Here is a 12,344-nt window from a genome sequence, read left to right as displayed (position 1 = left end):
AATCCATATGCTTGTTTTCTTGAATTGTCTGCCATCTCCAGTGAGATTCTTGCAGCTTGTACCTCAAAGATCCCTAGCTTTCTCCATTACAGAGAGAGGCATGAGGTTTACACTTGACCCTAGGTCACACAAGGCCTTCTTGAAGGTCATGGTGCCTATGGCACAAGGTATTGAGAACTTCCCAGGATCTTGTCTCTTTTGAGATAGTTTTTGCCTAGACAAGTCATCCAATTCTTTGGTGAGCAAAGGGGGTTCATCCTCCCAAGTCTTATTACCAAATAACTTGTCATTTAGCTTCAAGATTGCTCCAAGGTATTTAGCAACTTGCTCTTCAGTGACATGCTCATCCTCTTCAGAGGAAGAATACTCATCAGAGCTCATGAATGGCAGAAGTAAATCCAATGGAATCTCTATGGTCTCTGTGTGAGCCTCAGATTCCCATTGTTTCTCATTAGGGAACTCATTGGAGGCTATTGGACGTCCATTGAGGTCTTCCTCAGTGGCGATCTCTGCCTCTTCCTCCTCTCCAAGTTCGGCCATGTGGGTCATGTTAATGGCCTTGCATTCTCCTTTTGGATTCTCTTCTGTATTGCTTGAAAGAGTACTCGATGGGAGTTCAGTAATTTTCTTGCTCAGCTGTCCCACTTGTGCCTCCAAGTTTCTAATGGAGGACCTTGTTTCAGTCATGAAACTTTGAGTGGTTTTGATTAGATCAGAGACCATGGTTGCTAAGTCAGAGTGGCTCTGCTTAGAATTCTCTGTCTGTTGCTGAGAAGATGATGGAAAAGGCTTGCCATTGCTAAACCTATTTCTTCCACCATTATTGTTGTTGAAACCTTGTTGAGGTCTCTGTTGATCCTTCCATTAGAGATTTAGATGATTCCTCCATGAAGGATTATAGGTGTTTCCATAGGATTCTCCCATGTAATTCACCTCTTCTATTGAAGGATTCTCAGGATCATAAGCTTCTTCTTCAGATGAAGCGTCCTTAGTACTGCCTGGTGCAGCTTGCTTTCCAGACAGCCTTTGAGAAATCATATTGACTTGTTGAGTCAATATTTTTTTCTGAGCCAATATGGCATTCAGAGTATCAATCTCAAGAACTCCTTTCTTCTGATTTGTCCCATTGTTCACAGGATTCCTTTCAGAAGTGTACATGAATTGGTTATTTGCAACCATTTCAATGAGTTCTTGAGCTTCTGCAGGCGTCTTCTTCAGATGAAGAGATCTTCCAGCAGAGCTGTCTAATGACATCTTGGACAGCTCAGACAGACCATCATAGAAGATACCTATGATGCTCCATTCAGAAAGCATGTCAGAGGGACACTTTCTGATCAATTTTTTGTATCTTTCCCAAGCTTCATAGAAGGATTCACCTTCCTTCTGTCTGAAGGTTTGGACTTCCACTCTAAGCTTACTCAATTTTTGAGGTGGAAATAACTTTGCCAAGAAGGCATTGACTAGCTTTTCCCAAGAGTTCAGGCTTTCTTTAGGTTGTGAGTCCAACCATATCCTAGCTCTGTCTCTTACAGCAAAAGGGAATAGCATAAGTCTGTAGACCTCAGGGTCAACCCCATTAGTCTTGACAGTGTCATAGATTTGCAAGAACTCAGCTAAAAACTGATGAGGATCTTCCAATGGAAGTCCATGGAACTTGCAATTCTGTTGCATCAGAGAAACTAATTGAGGCTTAAGCTCAAAGTTGTTTGCTCCAATGGCAGGGATAGAGATGCTTCTCCCATAGAAGTCGGGAGTAGGTGCAGTAAAGTCACCCAACACCTTCCTTGCATTGTTGGCATTGTTGTTGTTTTCGGCTGCCATGTCTTCTTCTTGTTTGAAGATTTCTGTTAGGTCCTCTACAGAGAGTTGTGCCTTAGCTTCTCTTAGCTTTCGCTTCAAGGTCCTTTCAGGTTCAGGGTCAGCCTCAACAAGAATGCTTTTGTCTTTGCTCCTGCTCATATGAAAGAGAAGAGAACAAGAAAGTATGGAATCCACTATGTCACAGTATAGAGATTCCTTGAGGTGTCAGAGGAAAAGAAAAATGGAAGGAAGAGGTAGAAAATTCGAACTTATCAAGGAAAGATGGAGTTCGAATTGTGCATTGAGGAGTAGTGTTAGTCCATAAATAGAAGGATGTGGGAAGAGGGGAAGAAATAAAATAAAAATATTTTAAATACATTTTGAAAAAATACTAATTGATTTTCGAAAACTAAGAGTGGAAAAGAAATCAAGTGATTTTTGAAAAAGATTTTGAAATTAGAAATCAACAAGATATGATTGAAAACTATTTTGAAAAAGATGTGAGAAAAATATATGATTGAAAAGATATAGTTTTAAAAAGATATGATTGAGAAGATATGATTTGAAAAACAATTTAAAAAGATTTGATTTTGAAAATTAATGACTTGGCTAACAAGAAAAGATATGATTCAAACATTAAACCTTTCTCAACAGAAAAGGCAACATACTTGAAATGTTGAATCAAATCATTAATTGATAGCAAGTATTTTTGAAAATGGAAAGAAATTGATTTTGAAAACATATGATTGAAAAGATATGATTTGAAAAAGATTTGATTTTGAAAAATTTTGAAAACCTGAAAAAAATTTGAATTAAAAACAAAATCTTCCCTCTTGTGCCATCCTGGCGTTAAACGCCCAGACTGGTATCCATGCTGGCGTTTAACGCCCAAAGCTCTACCCTTTTGGGCGTTAAACGCCCAGCCAGGCACCCTGGCTGGCGTTTAAACGCCAGTTTTCCTTCCTCACTGGGCGTTTTGAACGCCCAACTTTTTCTTTGTAATTCCTCTGCCGAATGTTCTGAATCTTCAATTCTCTGTATTATTGACTTGAAAAGACACAAATTAAAAATTTTTTGGATTTTTAATAATGAGGAATAATCAAAATGCAACTAAGATCAAATAAACAATGCATGCAAGACACCAAACTTAGAAGATTGTATAATACTGACACTAACAAAATGAGAATGCATATGAAAAACAACAAAACACTCAAGACAAGAGAATTTAAAGATCAGAACAAGGAAATCATCAAGAACAACTTGAAGATTAATGAAGACACATGCATGAATGCAAGAAAAATAGAAACATGCAGTTGACACCAAACTTAAAATGAGACACTAGACTCAACAAGAAACATAAAATATTTTTTTATTTTTATGATTTTGTATTTTTTTGGATTTTTCGAAATTTTAGTGGAAAAGTAAATAAAGATATCAAAATTCTTAATGAGAATTCCAGGAATCATGCAATGTTAGTCTAAAGCTTCATTCTAAAGGAATTAGACATGGCTAGCCAAGCTTCAGCAGGACATTGCATTCAAGAGCTAAATTGATGAGAATCAATCAGCTTTGGTGATGATAAGAACATCACCTTGAAACACTAGAATTCATTCTTAAGAACTCTGAAGAAAAATACCTAATCTAAGCAACAAGATGAACCGTCTGTTGTCCAAACTCAAACAATCCTCAACAACGGCGCCAAAAACTTGGTGCACGAAATTGTGATCATCAATGGCGCCATCAACATGGTACGCTCAATTGCAATCTCAACTCTTTATCACAACTTCGCACAACTAACCAGCAAGTGCACTGGGTCGTCCAAGTAATAAACCTTACGCGAGTAAGGGTCGATCCCACGGAGATTGTTGGTATGAAGCAAGCTATGATCACCTTGTAAATATTAGTCAGGCAGATTCAAATGGTTATGGATGATATACGAATAAGGCATAAAGATAGAGATACTTATGTAATTCATTGGTGAGAACTTCAGATAAGCGTATGGAGATGCTTTGTCCCTTCTGTCTTTCTGCTTTCCTACTGTCTTCATCCAATCCTTCTTACTCCTTTCCATGGCAAGCTGTATGTTGGGCATCACCGTTGTCAGTGGCTACAATCCCGTCCTCTCAGTGAAAATGTTCAACGCACCCTGTCACGGTACGGCTAATCATCTGTCGGTTCTCAATCAGGCTGGAATAGAATCCATTGATTCTTTTGCGTCTGTCACTAACGCCCAGCCTTCAGGAGTTTGAAGCTCGTCACAGTCATTCAATCAATGAATCCTACTCAGAATACCATAGACAAGGTTTAGACCTTCCGGATTCTCTTGAATGCCGCCATCAATTCTAGCTTATACCACGAAGATTCCAATCAAGGGATCCAAGAGATAAACATTCAAGCCTTGTTTGCTTGTAGAACAGAAGTGGTTGTCAGGCACTCGTTCATAAGTGAGAATGATGATGAGTGTCACATAATCATCACATTCATCATGTTCTTGGGTGCAAATGAATATCTTAGAACAAGAATAAGCCGAATTGAATAGAAGAACAATAGTAATTGCATTAATACTCGAGGTACAGCAGAGCTCCACACCTTAATCTATGGTGTGTAGAAACTCCAGCGTTGAAAATACATAAGTGATAATGGTGATCATTGGCTTCGGCCCCGGAGAGGGAACCAGAAGAACCAAGATGAAAATACAATAGTAAAAGGTCCTATTTGTAGAGAACTAGTAGCCTAGGGTTTACAGAAATGAGTAAATGACATAAAAATCCACTTCCGGGCCCACTTGGTGTGTGCTTGGACTGAGCATTGAAGCTTTCATGTGTAGAGACTTTTCTTGGAGTTAAACGCCAGCTTTTGTGCCAGTTTGGGCGTTTAACTCCCATTCTTGTGCCAGTTCCGGCGTTTAACGCCGGGCAGTTTTGAGCTGATTTGGAATGCCAGTTTGGGCCATCAAATCTCGGGCAAAGTATGGAATATTATACATTGCTGAAAAGCCCAGGATGTCTACTTTCCAACGCCGTTGCGAGCGCGCCAATTGGGCTTCTGTAGCTCCAGAAAATTCACTTCGAGTGCAGGGAGGTCAAAATCCAATAGCATCTACAGTCCTTTTCAGCCTCTGAATCAGATTTTTCCTCAGGTCCCTCAATTTCAGCCAGAAAATACCTGAAATCACAGAAAAACACACAAACTCATAGTAAAGTCCAGAAAAGTGAATTTTAACTAAAAACTAATGAAAATATAATAAAAACTAACTAAAACATACTAAAAACATACTAAAAATAATGCCAAAAAGCGTATAAATTATCCGCTCATCAATTCTATTCCGACATGATCGAGAACCAACAGCTGATTAGCCGTGCTATGACAGAGCATTTGGACCATTTTTACTGAGAGGATGGAAAGTAGCCATTGACAACGGTGACACCCTACATAGAGCTTGCCATGGAAGGAACTTTGCACTTTTGCATGAGAGGAAACATTATGTTACAGGAATTCAGAAGACAAAGCATCTCCAAAACTCCAACATATTCTCCATTATTGCACAACAAGTAATTATTTCACGCTCTTTTATTTTTTAATAATTCAAACTGATAATTATAATTGATCTCCTGACTAAGAATAATAAAATAACTATAGCTTGCTTCAAGCCAACAATCTCCGCGAGATCGACCCTTACTCACGTAAGGTATTACTTGGACGACCCAGTGCACTTGCTGGTTAGTTGTGCGGATTGCAAAAGTGAGATTGCAATTTCGTGCACCAAGAAGTCAGACCATCCAGAGTAGCAGTAAAGTTGTTTTCCATGGCCTGTTGTCTCCGATCAATAGATTGTAGTAACTTATCATTAGGAGATGAAGAGGGATAAGTGATCTGAGAGGGCTGCTAAGATGCTTGAGACTGTCTTAGATGAGGTGCTCTGTAGGCTTGATTCTGATTCTGCTGCCTGAAGTTGTTATTATTATTCCACCTCTAATTTCCATTGTTATCTCTGCCTCCTCTGTTGTGATTGTCCCTCCAACCCTGGTTAGAATTATCTCTCCAACCTTGGTTAGAGTTATCCTGCCATCCTTGGTTATAGCTGCTACCTTGATTGTACCCTTGATTGAGGCGGTCATAGAAGTTATGAGTGGTTGCTACAGTATGGTCTTCTGGTTGGAGTTGCGGACACTCATCAATATAATGACTGTAATCTGCACAGATTCTGCATACTCTTTGTGGAACCAATTGCTGGCTGTGCTGTGGTGGAGACGGCTGAACTTGCTGAGGCTGTTGTTGATTCAGTTGCATCTGCTTCAGCAAGTTAGTCATTTCACATAAGCTCTGAGCTATAGCAGCAATCTCATTGCTAGTGGATACCTCTGCAACAGCTCTTGACCGACTTTGTTTCTACCTGTGATTCCTAGTAGATTCAGCTAAGTCGCTGATCAATTGCCATGCTTCTTCCGTAGTCTTGTACTTTTTCATAGACACATTCTAGCACCTTCCAATGTGGTCCTATCTTGAGATCTCATGCCCTGTGTAAAGTAGCCGAGCAACACTATCTTGTCAATCATATGGTGGGGACATGCCTCTCGAAGATTATTGAATCGTTCCAAGTATTCATAAAGAGTTTTAGATTCATCCTGAACGATCATGGACATGTCTTTCCTCAGTTTATCAGCAACCTCAGCTGGGAAGAATTTCTCAAAAAATTCTCTTCTGAGCGTATCCCAGTTGGAAACAGTTGTTCTGGGTTGAGTGTAGTACCACTCTCTTGCCTTTCCCTCAAGAGAGAATGGGAAGGCTTTTAACAGAATGGAGATTTCATCAGTGCCATCACGCTTAACAGTAGAACAAGCGGTCTGAAAGTCCCTAAGGTGCTTGATAGGCTCTTGAGCAGGTAAGCCATGAAACATGGGCATCAAGTTGAGTAGCGAAGACTTTATTTCAAAATCCACAAGCACTGCTGGATGGTGTTCCTGGAATGGTTGTAGTGTAAAATTAGGGGCACCTTCCTCTTGGATAGTGACTCTCCTTGGCGCTGCCATGTTACCTGCACGTAAATCAACTGGATCAGTAGAGATGGAGCTTGTTTCTCCCTTAAATGACGTTTCAGGTTTGTCCTCAGAGAGGACTTGCCGACGCCGAGCTTGCCTTATATGTGAAAGAGTTCTTTCAATCTCAGGATCAAATACTAGCAAGCTTGGAGCAGGAAGTGAACGCGTCATTTAACGAAAGAAACGTACAGCTCATAGTGACAAAATAAAAAGAAAAAATTGCAATAAAATAAATACCAATCAATAAATTAGCACACTGTTGCAACTCCCCGGCAACGGTGCCAAAAATTGACATGGCGGAAACTGGCAAGTCAAGAAATTGTTAATAGAAATACGTTGCAAGTACAATCCTTAACCAGCCAAAAATCCGCTTATCAATTTAAAAAGGGTTGTCACAAAGATTAAAATTAAAATACTGGGAGTATGAATCCCAGGTCGTCTCCCAACGAGTTATAGAGAGATGTGCTATTTTATCAATCAGGTGTTTTCAAAAATGGTTGAGTTGATAAACAGGAAATTAAAATAGAGAATTTAATTAATTCTAAATAAAAGCCTTGACTGGGAGTAGATTAGTTGGAAGCCCTATTCTTGTTGAAGTACTCTCAAGATTAATTGATAATTGAAGGTTGCTCTATTTAGTTACCCCTTACTAGGTAAGGGAGAGTCAAACACGTTGGAAGGTTGTTTCTGTTCACAAGTCCCAATCCGCTCATTGAAAAGGATTAGTGTCTGTGAATAGAGGGCATTCCAACAATGAGCCCAATTATAATTATCCTTTCAAGCATACCAACCCAAGGGTTCCTTTCAATCAACTCCTGATACCAGGGCATCTAGGCCAGTTTCACTGACCTTTTCTTTACTGTTTTAGGGTAGTTTCATGCATTCTCCTAGTAAACAAGGCAAGTTTTGGGTGAAAATACACTTACACCTTCATTTAAGCAACTATTGTGAAATTTTGCATGATTTCATGAGATTTTTGCCAGAATTGCATGATAATTTAATGATGCATAATCTCATGACTTTGGCTAGAGCTTTGATGCACTTTAATTGCTTGATTTCAGGACAAATGAAGCATGGAAGAATCACGTTAGCATTCACGTTAACTTAGTTAACGTGACTACTAACGTGGGATGGCAAATAGCTTGCAACATTAATGAGAAAAGTGATCACCAATAACGCCTGCGAAGCCATTCATAGCCTACGTTAAGAGCCACGTTAACTAAGTTAACGTGGTACTTAACATAGAAGAAAAAGAGGACTCCACGTTAATGAGAAACGTGAACTCCAATAACGTTTCTCCTCAATGTTAGTGGTAAAAGTGAACACCACTAACGTTGGGAAACTAGGCAATGCTCCACGTTAAGAGTCACGTTAACTAAGTTAACGTGAACTCTAACGTGGAAGAGGATCAACAATGCCAATGTTAGTGACATTCACTTTTGTCACTAACGTTGGATCACTAGCGTTGCCTACGTTAACTCTCACGTTAAGATTGTTAACGTGGAAGTTAACGTGGAGTGGGGTTCAAAGAGCCAACGTTAGTGACACTCACTTTTGTCACTAACGTTGGGAGAGGGCTTCATTACTACGTTAAGAGTCACGTTAACTTAGTTAACGTGGATTCTAACGTAGGGGCTTAAGGCAATTGGAGCATTAGTGACAAAGGTGAGTGTCACTAACGCTCTCGAAGGTGGTAGATGCCCACGTTAAGAGCTACGTTAGCTAAGCTAACGTGAGACCTAACGTAGGGGGCAAGAGGCAAGCAACGTTAATGGGAAAAGTGATTCCCATTAATGTTTGCGAAAAAGGGGCACAAGCCAACGTTAATGGGAAAAGTGAGTCCCATTAACGTTGGCCAAGAATTGAGAAGGAACGTTAGAAGTCACGTTAAGACTTCTAACGTTGAGAATAACGTGGGCATATAAAGGTGGAACGTTAGTGGAAAAGGTGAATGCCACTAACGTTCTCACACCCAGAAATGTATTCCACGTTAATCTCATTAAATTCCCAAGCCTAATTCATATTTCTCTGCAAGCTGGGCCCACTAAAGATGAGAATTGCTTCAACTCAAGGTCCAAAACCCACATCCAAGACTTGAAGAACTCACTAGAAGATCATGAAGAGTAGTATATATAGGAGTAGTTTTGAACTAGAGAAGAGCTTTTAGACTTTTGAGAACTACTCTCTGTATATTTTACTTTTCTGTACTTCTAGCATGGATTCTTTTTTTCTGCCAATTTTTATTCCTAGAGCTATGAACAACTAACCCTCTTTCATTGGGTTAGGGAGCTCTGCTGTAATTTGATGGATCAATATTAGTTTTCATTCTTCTTCTTCTATCTTTTCTCTTGATTTTACTAGAAAGCTTTCAATCTTAATTCCATTGGTTAGTTGTCTTGGAAAAGAAACTCTCCATAGTTGGATCTCTTCGGAACCTTGGAAGAGGAATGAAGAGATCATGCTAGAAATGCTTTCTCATGCTGGACCAATTTGGGTTTGGATGGATATGTGACTATAATCCTACCAATACTTGATTTGGGAAATGTATGTGGTATAATCAGTGACCATACTTCATGTCTTCTCATGAGCAATTGACCAAGGAATTGGCTATTGATCAAGATTTGAGAGATTGGTTTACCAAGGAATTGGAATCGAATCACTTAAGATTGCCAAGGAGATCAATGAATGCATTGATTGAGGAAGAGATGAGAATGAATTTGATCTGGAGAATTGCAACATCTCCTAAACCCAATGATCTCCCCATTTCTGATCTTACCCATTCTTTTTAGTTTCTGTCATTTACTTTTATGAGCATTACCCCAAATTCCCCATTTAAGATTCTGCACTTTAATTTCTGCTATTTAATTTCTAGTCATTTAAATTTCTGCATCTCAATCTCAATTCTGTTTAGCTCAACTAGCATATTCTTCTAACTAAAGTTGCTTGACCAATCAATCCTTGTGGGATTCGACCTCACTCTATAGTGAGTTTTACTTGACGATAATTCGGTATACTTTCCGAAGGGAGATTTGTTGAGAGACAAGTTTCCATGCTGAGGAAGAGGAAGAATATTTTGAACCCAACATGGAAGAGAATTTGGAGAACAATCATGAAGAAGAAGCTCATAATCACGCCAGAGAAGGCCATGCAAACCGGACTGGGCACGAAAGGAGGGTCTTAGGATCCTTTATCAATCCTAATCCAGGAAACTGTGGAAGCAGCATTCAGAAACCCACCATACATGCCAACAATTTCGAGCTAAAACCTCAGCTCATCACTTTGGTGCAAAATAATTGCTCATTTGGGGGAGGTGCTGATAAACCCATATTTTACGGTTTATCTTATACTCAATTGAGTGGATTTTATCAACTCTTTACCCACTTATTCATACTATTTGCATGTTTTACATTTCCCTTCCTAATTATGTGCTTTGATTGAAAACATGCTTCTTTGGACTTATATTTGCTTATTATTAATCCTCTCTTATCACCATTAGATGCCTTAATATGTGTGTTAAGTGTTTTCAGAGATTACAGGGCAGGAATGGCTCAGAGGATGGAAAGGAAGCATGCAAAAGTGGAAGGAATACAAGAAGTTGGAGAAACTGCTAAGCTGTCCAGCCTGACCTCTTCGCACTCAAACGGCTATAACTTTAGCTACAAAGGTCCAAACGACGCGGTTCCAGTTGCGTTGGAAAGCTAACGTCCGGGCTTCGATTTGATATATAATTTGCCATAGCTGCCTCGATGCCAGGCGACGCGAACGCGTGAGTCACGCGGACGCGTGACCTGGCAGAAACGCAACCCGCGCGGCCGCGTGAGCCATGCGGCCGCGTCACTTTTTTGCGACCTGTACGGACCAGAAAGCCCTGGAACTGACTTCTGGGCTGTTTCTGACCCAATTTTCGGCCCAGAGTACACAGATTAGAGGCTATAAAGCGGGGGAATGCATCCATTCATCATCATGCACTCATAATTCACTTTCCATGATTTAGATTAGTTTTGAGAGGGATTCTCTCCTCTCTCTCTTAGGATTTAGGACTTCTCTTAGTTTTAGGAGTGACTCTCAATCCCAGGTTCAATTTTCTTTGTATTTATTTACTTTCAATGTTCCTTTTATTTATTTCCTCAATTTAGTTTATGGATTCCTATGTTTAACTTAACTTCTTTATTTGACTACAACTGCCCATGTTACTTTTGATATCTTTACTAGTGCTAATTGTGGTATTTCAGATTTATGATTGCTTTGCTATTGGTGCTTATCCAAATTATTTTCATTCGAGTAGATTTTCTTCCCTTTTGGCTTTGGTTAAATAATTGGTAACTCTTGAGTTATCAAACTCATTGTTAGTTGAGAATTGGAATTAATTCATCCACTTAACTTACCTTCATAGTTAGAGGTTAACAACGTGGGAGAAAAATCCAATTCTCATCACAATTGATAAGGATAACTAGGAAAGGACCTCCAGTTCTTATACCTTGCCAAAGGTTTATTTTACAGCTATTATTATTTTATTTTACTTGTCATATAATATATTCGCACCTTACTTCCAAAACCCCAATTTTACCTTTTTCATAGCCAATAATAAGAACATACCTCCCTGCAATTCCTTGAGAAGACGACCCGAGGTTTAAATACTCGGTTATCAATTTATTTAGGGGTTTGTTACTTGTGACAACCAAAACGTTTGTACGAAGGGATTTCTGTCGGTTTAGAGACTATATATACAACGCGACTGTTTTTTATGAAATTCTTTACTGGCAAAAATCTTAACGTCAAAATGGCGCCGCTGCCGGGGAATTGCAAACGTGTGCCTTATTATTGGTTATTGTAAATAATTTTCAAAAAAAATATATATATATTTATCTTTTTTTTTTAAATCTTATCTTTTTCAAAATATTTTCTTTTTGTTGATTTTTATTTTTATTTTGTCTCACTACTATGAACTCTCACCCATTTGGCTATGAGTCTGGTTACAATTATGTTGCAGGAAGAGGAGATTATAATGACAACATGCACCATGGTTGGAACAATCAAAGATGGGAGGAGCCACAAGGATTTGATCAACCCTCATGGCAACAACCACCTCCAATGGACTATCAACAACCATTCTGTGATGCATATCAAGATGATGGCTATGGTGAGCGCTCTTTTGATTATCAACAATCACCACCATATGCCTATGAACCCCCTCCTCAACATGACTTTAGACCACCATACTCACAAGCCCCTTTCCGCTATTCACCTCCATATGACCCTAACCCTCAACCACCATACCAACCACCTTATGAGCCATATGAACCATATATAGAACCACCCCAATTCCAACCCAATTACTCACAAGAACCACCACTTCAATATTCACCATCTCCATATCCATCAATCCAAGAGCATTATAATCCTACTTATGAAATCCGAGTGCATCAAGAGGCAAAGGATCGTCTCAAGGAAACAATGGATCGATTTCAGGCAACCACTCAACAACTGGGGCAAGTATTAATTCAA

At 39.3% G+C, this 12,344-nt stretch overlaps 1 non-coding gene across 1 annotated transcript; it reads left to right on the top strand.

Moving 5' to 3' along the window:
- The first annotated feature begins 1,308 nt into the window (after nt 1-1,308).
- Nucleotides 1,309-1,416, top strand: LOC112716580 (small nucleolar RNA R71). Its single transcript, XR_003160408.1, has one exon. It is a non-coding gene; the product is annotated as a small nucleolar RNA R71 (small nucleolar RNA).
- The last annotated feature ends 10,928 nt before the right edge of the window (nt 1,417-12,344 follow it).

The sequence above is a fragment of the Arachis hypogaea genome, chromosome 1 (assembly GCF_003086295.3).
Source record: "Arachis hypogaea cultivar Tifrunner chromosome 1, arahy.Tifrunner.gnm2.J5K5, whole genome shotgun sequence".
Classification (NCBI taxonomy): Eukaryota; Viridiplantae; Streptophyta; class Magnoliopsida; order Fabales; family Fabaceae; genus Arachis; species Arachis hypogaea.
The sequence above is the reverse complement of the archived record's forward strand: the minus strand, read 5'-3'. Positions and strand labels throughout refer to the sequence as shown.